This window comes from Caenorhabditis briggsae (genome assembly GCF_000004555.2).
Source record: "Caenorhabditis briggsae complete genome, chrIV, whole genome shotgun sequence".
NCBI lineage: Eukaryota > Metazoa > Nematoda > Chromadorea > Rhabditida > Rhabditidae > Caenorhabditis > Caenorhabditis briggsae.
Window position 1 is genome coordinate 9080000 of NC_013487.2, and position 6984 is coordinate 9086983.

Genomic DNA, 6984 nt, shown 5'->3' on the forward strand with positions numbered 1-6984 from the left:
AGACTTCGAAATTTCTCATAGTTCCAATTCTGAAATTCTAGGTGTTCTGAAGTGAGAAATATACGCCGATGATGCTGAAGATCCAGATTCACATCATTATTATCTTCCTTATCTTCCTTATTAATAAAACGCTAGAGGCGTCTGTCCGTCCTCGTGTCCGTCTGTGGACTTTTGAAAAAAATTGAAAAAAAATATATATTTACGTGACCCTTTTATTTAGAAAAAGTGAGAAACGAAGCGACGAACATTTGAAAAAATAGATTGAATCGCGCCGAAGGCTCACCAGCTTGCTGGTAAATAAATACTTTTCTTGTAATAAATAAATGAAGTTGCGTCTCTCTTTTTCTCTCTCGGTTTGTCCGCAAATTTTTGAAAAAAACTTGAAAATTAAATAAAATTTGACGTGACCTTGAAAGAAGGAGTGAGTCGCGAAGCGACGAAAAAAAAATCAAATCGCGCCGAAGGCGCACCAGCCAGCTGTTTGAAGCGCCGGAGGCGCGGCAAACAGGCTGGTGTTTTCAAAACACTGATCTAAATCAAAAACTACAGTAATCCGCCGTGAATCTTCTATTTTCGATTTTATTTTTTTTTGGAAATTACAAAAAAGGATCAGAAATTCAGCGTGCTGACAACTTTCATGAACTCTTTTCTTATCTTATTTATAGATCTGATCTACAGGGGCTATATAAGCTGAAGAAAGCAACCAGAAGTCGGACCGAGGAGTCGATGAGGAGTCCGATTCGTAACAAGCTTCCAGGGCAGCTGGGATGGCAAGGGATTCGATCAATTCTACGAATACTACTGGCGTTTCTACTCGATGACGATCACTGGGATCGGCAACTAATGAGCAAGGAGGATTGGATATTGAATGCTGGAAAGAGTTGGATGCTGTGCACTGTCAGGAAGCTTCGGAATACGCTACTCATTGCTATTTCGTTTTTTTAGAAAACTGATCGACGTAATTGAAGTAAAAAAAGTACTAAAAGGCCTCAGGTTGCCATTGTTTGGGGTTCATGGCTAGGTGTTTATCACTGAACGTCCCCCTTTTACCAAATGACTGAAATCAAATTTTCAAGGGAAATGAAATAGCAATTGATAGCGTACGCTGAGCTTTCTCGCAGCAAATGATCTACTTGGACACATCGACTTCTGGCTTCAAACGTCCATCTTACGAGTTCAAAACTTTTCTTACAGAGCTTTCACTTCCTGATAACTTTTCACATATATTTTTTATTTTTTTAAATCGAATTCGTGTCTTATCGAATTTCATTGGATTTAGATGTTTTGGTATTGCAAAAACTGTTTATATAAGCGCCAACACAAATTTCTGGAACATCTATTTCAGAACCATATAAATCTCCAATCCCTCTCTCTCTCTCTCCTCCTGCTGCTCTAGTCGAGATAAGGCCTTATTAGAACGGATGGGGACATTTTATCAGTTGACCACTTTTTGGGGGCTTCTATTAGAGTGTCTACGGTAATTCAACAAATACAAAGCTTCCAGACGCACACAGCAAGACAAAAAGGGGTGTTTAAGACATACCTTGAGGTAACATGCAATGCGGTGAGTTTAAACAGTTATTGAGAAATAAAAACCATTTCGCAAGCATCAAACATTATTCTGAACTGCTCCAGTTGCTGATAAATATAAAATACTGCCACTAGGTTATACAGTGCGTCCAATAAGTTTAGGACCTTCTATATTTCGGCCGTCTGGGCAAATCTAGAATAGTTATCAAAAATCTGTAAATGCAGTTCGATTTCAAGTGTGAAATAACCCCAGGGACCAAAGTTTGGGTGTCACACCATTTTTGGTCCCTGTGTACCACCAAAAAGACACTTTTTCAACCGTCCAATAAGTTTAGGACCCCCTGAAATGTTCGAAATTTTGAAAAATTTTTGTCGGATTTCCGCTTTTGAACTGAAAATAACTTATAGTTTCGAGCTTTTTTCGTATGTTTTCATAAGTATTTGAAAGAATTTTCATGTTTTGTCGACTTTTCAAATCATCGATTTTTCTCATTTTACCTCATTTTTGGGAAAATGACCCAAGATGCCAAAAATTCAAACATTTTGAAGAAAAAAAGAATGGAACACACAGAGAATGAGATTAAGAAGTTAATTTAAGTACTGGGAGCGCGGTCCGGGCCTTGATTGGGTACATACGCTATGATAATCCTGCCATCCTCAAGATTCATTAACTGTGTGAAAACGTCCATTTCAAAATATCCATTTCAGAAATTTCCCTAGATTTTTCCTTCCAAGTGAATCTTTTCATTATTAATCCTTGTGGTTGAGCCAGAATTATTTATGAATTTGCGAGTACTAGGAGTACGTGATCTTCAAAGTAACCCTCTTCTAAAAACAAGTTGATGTTTTGTATCCAGATGCTTTCTTGATCTTTAAAACATTTTTTAGACTACGGTAATAGGGAAATAGAGATAAGTTTTCAACCAAAAAAAAACGAAACTGCTACATTAGTTGAAATTTGAATGTGGATTACTGTAGCACCAGTATTTCAGTGCAAATAATAGTTAGAAAAAAAACTATACTGCTTCTATCCCAAACTAAAACGTTTTCTTCATAATCACTCGTAGTCTCATACGCAGTATTAAGTCAACGATATTCCATGAGATCACCTGCCTTCTTTGCTTTTCAACGTATTAATCCACCTGTTATCCCAATTTCTGATACATCGTAATCTCGCCTACTCGTGATCATTGAGTCCTGTTGTTTCTCGATAATGGAGGAAAAAAGTAATCTTTATATCTCCAGAGAATTCGAAAGTATTTTGTAAAATTTGCTCTCTGATCATTGTCCAATGTCAGATATATTTACGATGGTCATGAATTCAAATACAATTTGTTTCGCTTTGACTCTACTGCTTTCAAACCGATTAAACATGATTCTATTATTCCTACCACTCAATATCCAGTGTTGAAGTATATACGAAAGGACAAAACACATGATAAAAAGTGTATTTTTACCAATATTCTATAGATTGCATTGCAATTTATTTTCTCAACTGGTTTTCAAACCTCGAAGAATTTTCACGTTTTTTACTCATAAATTTATGACTATATTTTTCTACATTTTCCTCTATTTAGTATTTTTGGCTAACATAAGTTTAACTATAGTATATCCTTCGATGACTAAAATCTCTTCTCATTCAAGATTAGCAAAATTTTGCAAAAATGCCCACTAATCCCTGGAATAAAGAAAACAATGAGTAGATCTTCCATGTTCTATAAATGAATATAAGTTACCTAAGCGAGTTTATTTTTCTGGTATGCAAGAATCGGAGCTGTGGAAGAGATACACCGACAGCCCTAGCCGAAGGTCCCACAACGACAACTACCATAACCTAAAAACATTTTAAATTTATTTTCTCGATATTCGTGCGTTTTCAATCGATTTTTTCAAGATCAAAATTTTTAATTTGCCGAGTTTTTGGATAACAATATCAGAAAACTCTGCAAAAATCAAGCAAAGAAAACAAATCCGGAAGATTAGAATTTTTAGGTTAGGGTAGTTTCCGCTGTGACACTTTTGGCAATGGCCCCCGTTTTTCTCTAAAACAGCTCCGATTTTTTGTACCAGAATAAAACAAATAATGAAAAGGAAAGGATTTCATACGATAGGAAATTATAGTCCAAATCCGTTAAAAAAGTTAAAAATCCGTTAAAAATTCAAATAAGATTTTACATCTTTTGAATACAGCTGTCTTCGTAACTTTCAGATTTTCGCAGCTTGAGAATTCCCATACCTCCTATAAGCCATTTCTGAAATTCCTACACTTTTCTTCCAATTTTACTCCCATTTCTGCTTCCCATTTGGTCTCAAACCAACTGAAATTCACTTTGTTTTCAGTGGAACAATTTCTAAAATGGGTTTCTACACACAGAGAAAAGACTCGACCAAAACAAGAGAATAATACTCTCTTGAAGCTTGATGTTGGGTTGCTTTTCAGAACAAAAACACAGAAAAGAGAGAGTGTCTGGAAACTAATTGACTTGTAGCAGGCAACAGTAAAAACAAATAGAAAAAATAATGAAGCTGTACGCCAAAACTCAAGGGTGCCTTGTTTCTATCTGTTTTCTTCTCATTCATTTGATATTCATACTTTATCTGATACTTCTTCTTCTTCTTATTATTATTGTTAGTATTTTTATACATTGGAACCTCCCAATCCGTCTTTCTCTTCCTTATTTCTTCTCGGCAACACAAAAATGAGAAATGCTCATCTTGTTCTTGTTCTTTCCTCTTTTTCTGGTTTCATGGTTTTTTCATTCTTCTTTCGATCAAAAATGACCGGGTGGTGACCTCGATAGGCTTATGTTAGAATTAAATACTAGTTCCTTATTGCGAATTGCGTAAAAAAAAATCTGTGAGGTTGCAAAGATCCTTCCAGTCTTTTTTTTTCAAATCTTTGCAGCTTATTGAAATGTTTGCTTAAACCTATTGGCTCATCTGCAGCCTGTTTTAATAACTTATTCGTGTTTTTTTTCATGCTGTAGAATGAGCAAACTGACATACTGTAATAAGGATTTAATGTGGAATCCAGGGTTGATATGCAGTCAAGGTTATTTTTAATTCTTATAGCTAGTGTTCCTTTGATATGAGTAATCTGCATCTGATATTCATAGACAGATATATCTGTTTTGGTTGGCTGAATTTTAATGCTCGTTGGGCTACAGGAATTCAACTGAAGCTCATTGCAGCTGGAGCATATTCTAACTTTGGTGTTCACTGGGCCAGATACGGTTTTTGGAATTTTTGCGATACAATACCGTCAATAATCTGTCATATCTTATCCATAAACCTTAAAACCTGTATTAAAATGGCCGGTCTTTCCATTTTTTTCAAGGCTCATTCATCAAAGATGCCCTTCAATTAGAGGGAGGCGTTTTTTCCGACCATCTTTTTCCAAAATTTTAGCACGTTTTTGGAGAAAATACTGTGTTTCTACAAACTTCTATAAAATTGTGAAATTTCCGGCATGTTTTTCATCAAAAATGTTTGGAAATGTTCAATTTCAAACAACACACATGTTGAAAAAGGTTCTTCTATTACAGGGGGGGGGGCCCTTCTATTAAAGGGACCCTTCTAATACAGGTTTTACGTTATTCCTGTTTTTTGTTAGTTTTAGAACCAAAAAAACAAATAAATCTGAAATTCCTCATAAAAACGATTGTTCATTAGTCGCTTGCAGGCTAATTAGAGTTATGCGTCGGCGAAATTTCAATGGCTCCTCCTCAACACACACCACCACCACCAGCATCATCATTTCATTCATTCATCTTTCCGTTTCTGTGTCCGATTCTTCTTCTTCTTTTTTTCCTTTTTCTGCTTCATCGCTCTTTTTCTTTTATCATTTCAGAGTGTCTGACCTGGATCTTTATTTTACGTTTAAAATAGGAAAAAAAATGGGTAAAAATTATGCCTAAGTTCAGATTTTTCGATTTTTTTTAAGTTTTGCCACTGTTTACATGAAAATTTCGTATTTTGTGCTTGTTTCCATACAAATTCATAACTTCAAAAAAAAGTTCAATTTTGGTCGTTTTTTTCCATGAACAACATTGTTTTTGCTGTTGTAACTGTGTAATTTCGATTTCTTAAGGTAATATTTGATTAATTTAGGCTTAGGAACAAAAAAAATAAACAAAAATGTACAAAAAATGACATATACTGAAAATTTCAAAAAATGATGAAAAATGTTCAAAGCACGAAATTTTAGTGGAAACAACCCCAAAACTTCAAAAGTTGGGTGAATCTCAACTTAGGCATAATTTTTCCATTTGGGCTCCCCAAGAAGTTAGGTCAAACTATAAGATATAGTACTCTAAATGGCTTATAGAGTAGGATAGGGAAGTTCCACTACACTCGTTGTTCAATTTCCCTAATAATCACTGTTTTTTTGAAATTTATTTTGTAGTTTTTTTCTATCCGGCTCTGTGAAACTCTATAAATAAAATTTCTCACATAGATCACACGAGTTCATCAGACAGTTGGAAATAAGTTCATTGTATTTCTCAGTGCCACTCCTGTTTTCTATTCCGGGTTCTGTTTTATTAATAGTTTATCCCAATATTTTATCTTGCTCTCATTTTTTTTAGTTTCTATCTGTCATAATATAAAATTCCATAAGTTGGGAAACATCCTAGTTCGACACACACAATTTTTGTCCTCCAGGCTCTCACGAAACCAAAAGTGATTTGATTGATTTGCGGTGTTTTGGAATCTGAAAGAAGTCAGACACCTATTCATGGTGTGAGAAAGATTTCGGTGCGAAGAGATCATCAGAATGGGATGCGAAATAGTTTTTAGGTTGGAAAATAGTCAAAGTTAATCTTTTCATTTCGATAGGATTAGAGGATACTTGATATTTTTGAAAACAATCTCAAGTCTACTAGATTCTATTGTTGTCAGTGTTCTTGACGTAACTAGGAGCGTTTGGAATTTGATAACGGAGTAGAAAGATCCGGAAGTAAATGAGCAGAACTACATTCCGTTTCTGATGTTCACGAAAACAAAGGATCCCAAAAGAATTGGTTATATAAGTATCCAAAACATCGAATCCTTCTGTTTATTCAGTTTCGAATGTCCAGTTTGTTATAGGAAAAACTTCTATCCCTGTCTAGATACTTGGCAATATTTATAAGTTTATATGTCTGAGAAAATATATACTTTCGGAATTATGGGAGAACAGTATTTTAATATCACTTTGGTTTGGTTTCAATGCGCATTGCGGCCGGAAATTCGAGGGTGGGCGGAGCTTAGGTAGTCCGGTAGCGAAATCCTTTAAGAGAGCATGTATTTTTGTAATTTTTTCTGGACTATTTTTTTCCTATTTTTCGATGAATTTCATGGATTTTAAACTTTTTTTGACAGAAGTCCGAAATCGAAAAAAATTGAATCGCAAAAATTGAAGAATGCACAAATTTTTCAAATGATCGATACATTTCATAGATTTTGAGTTTTTTT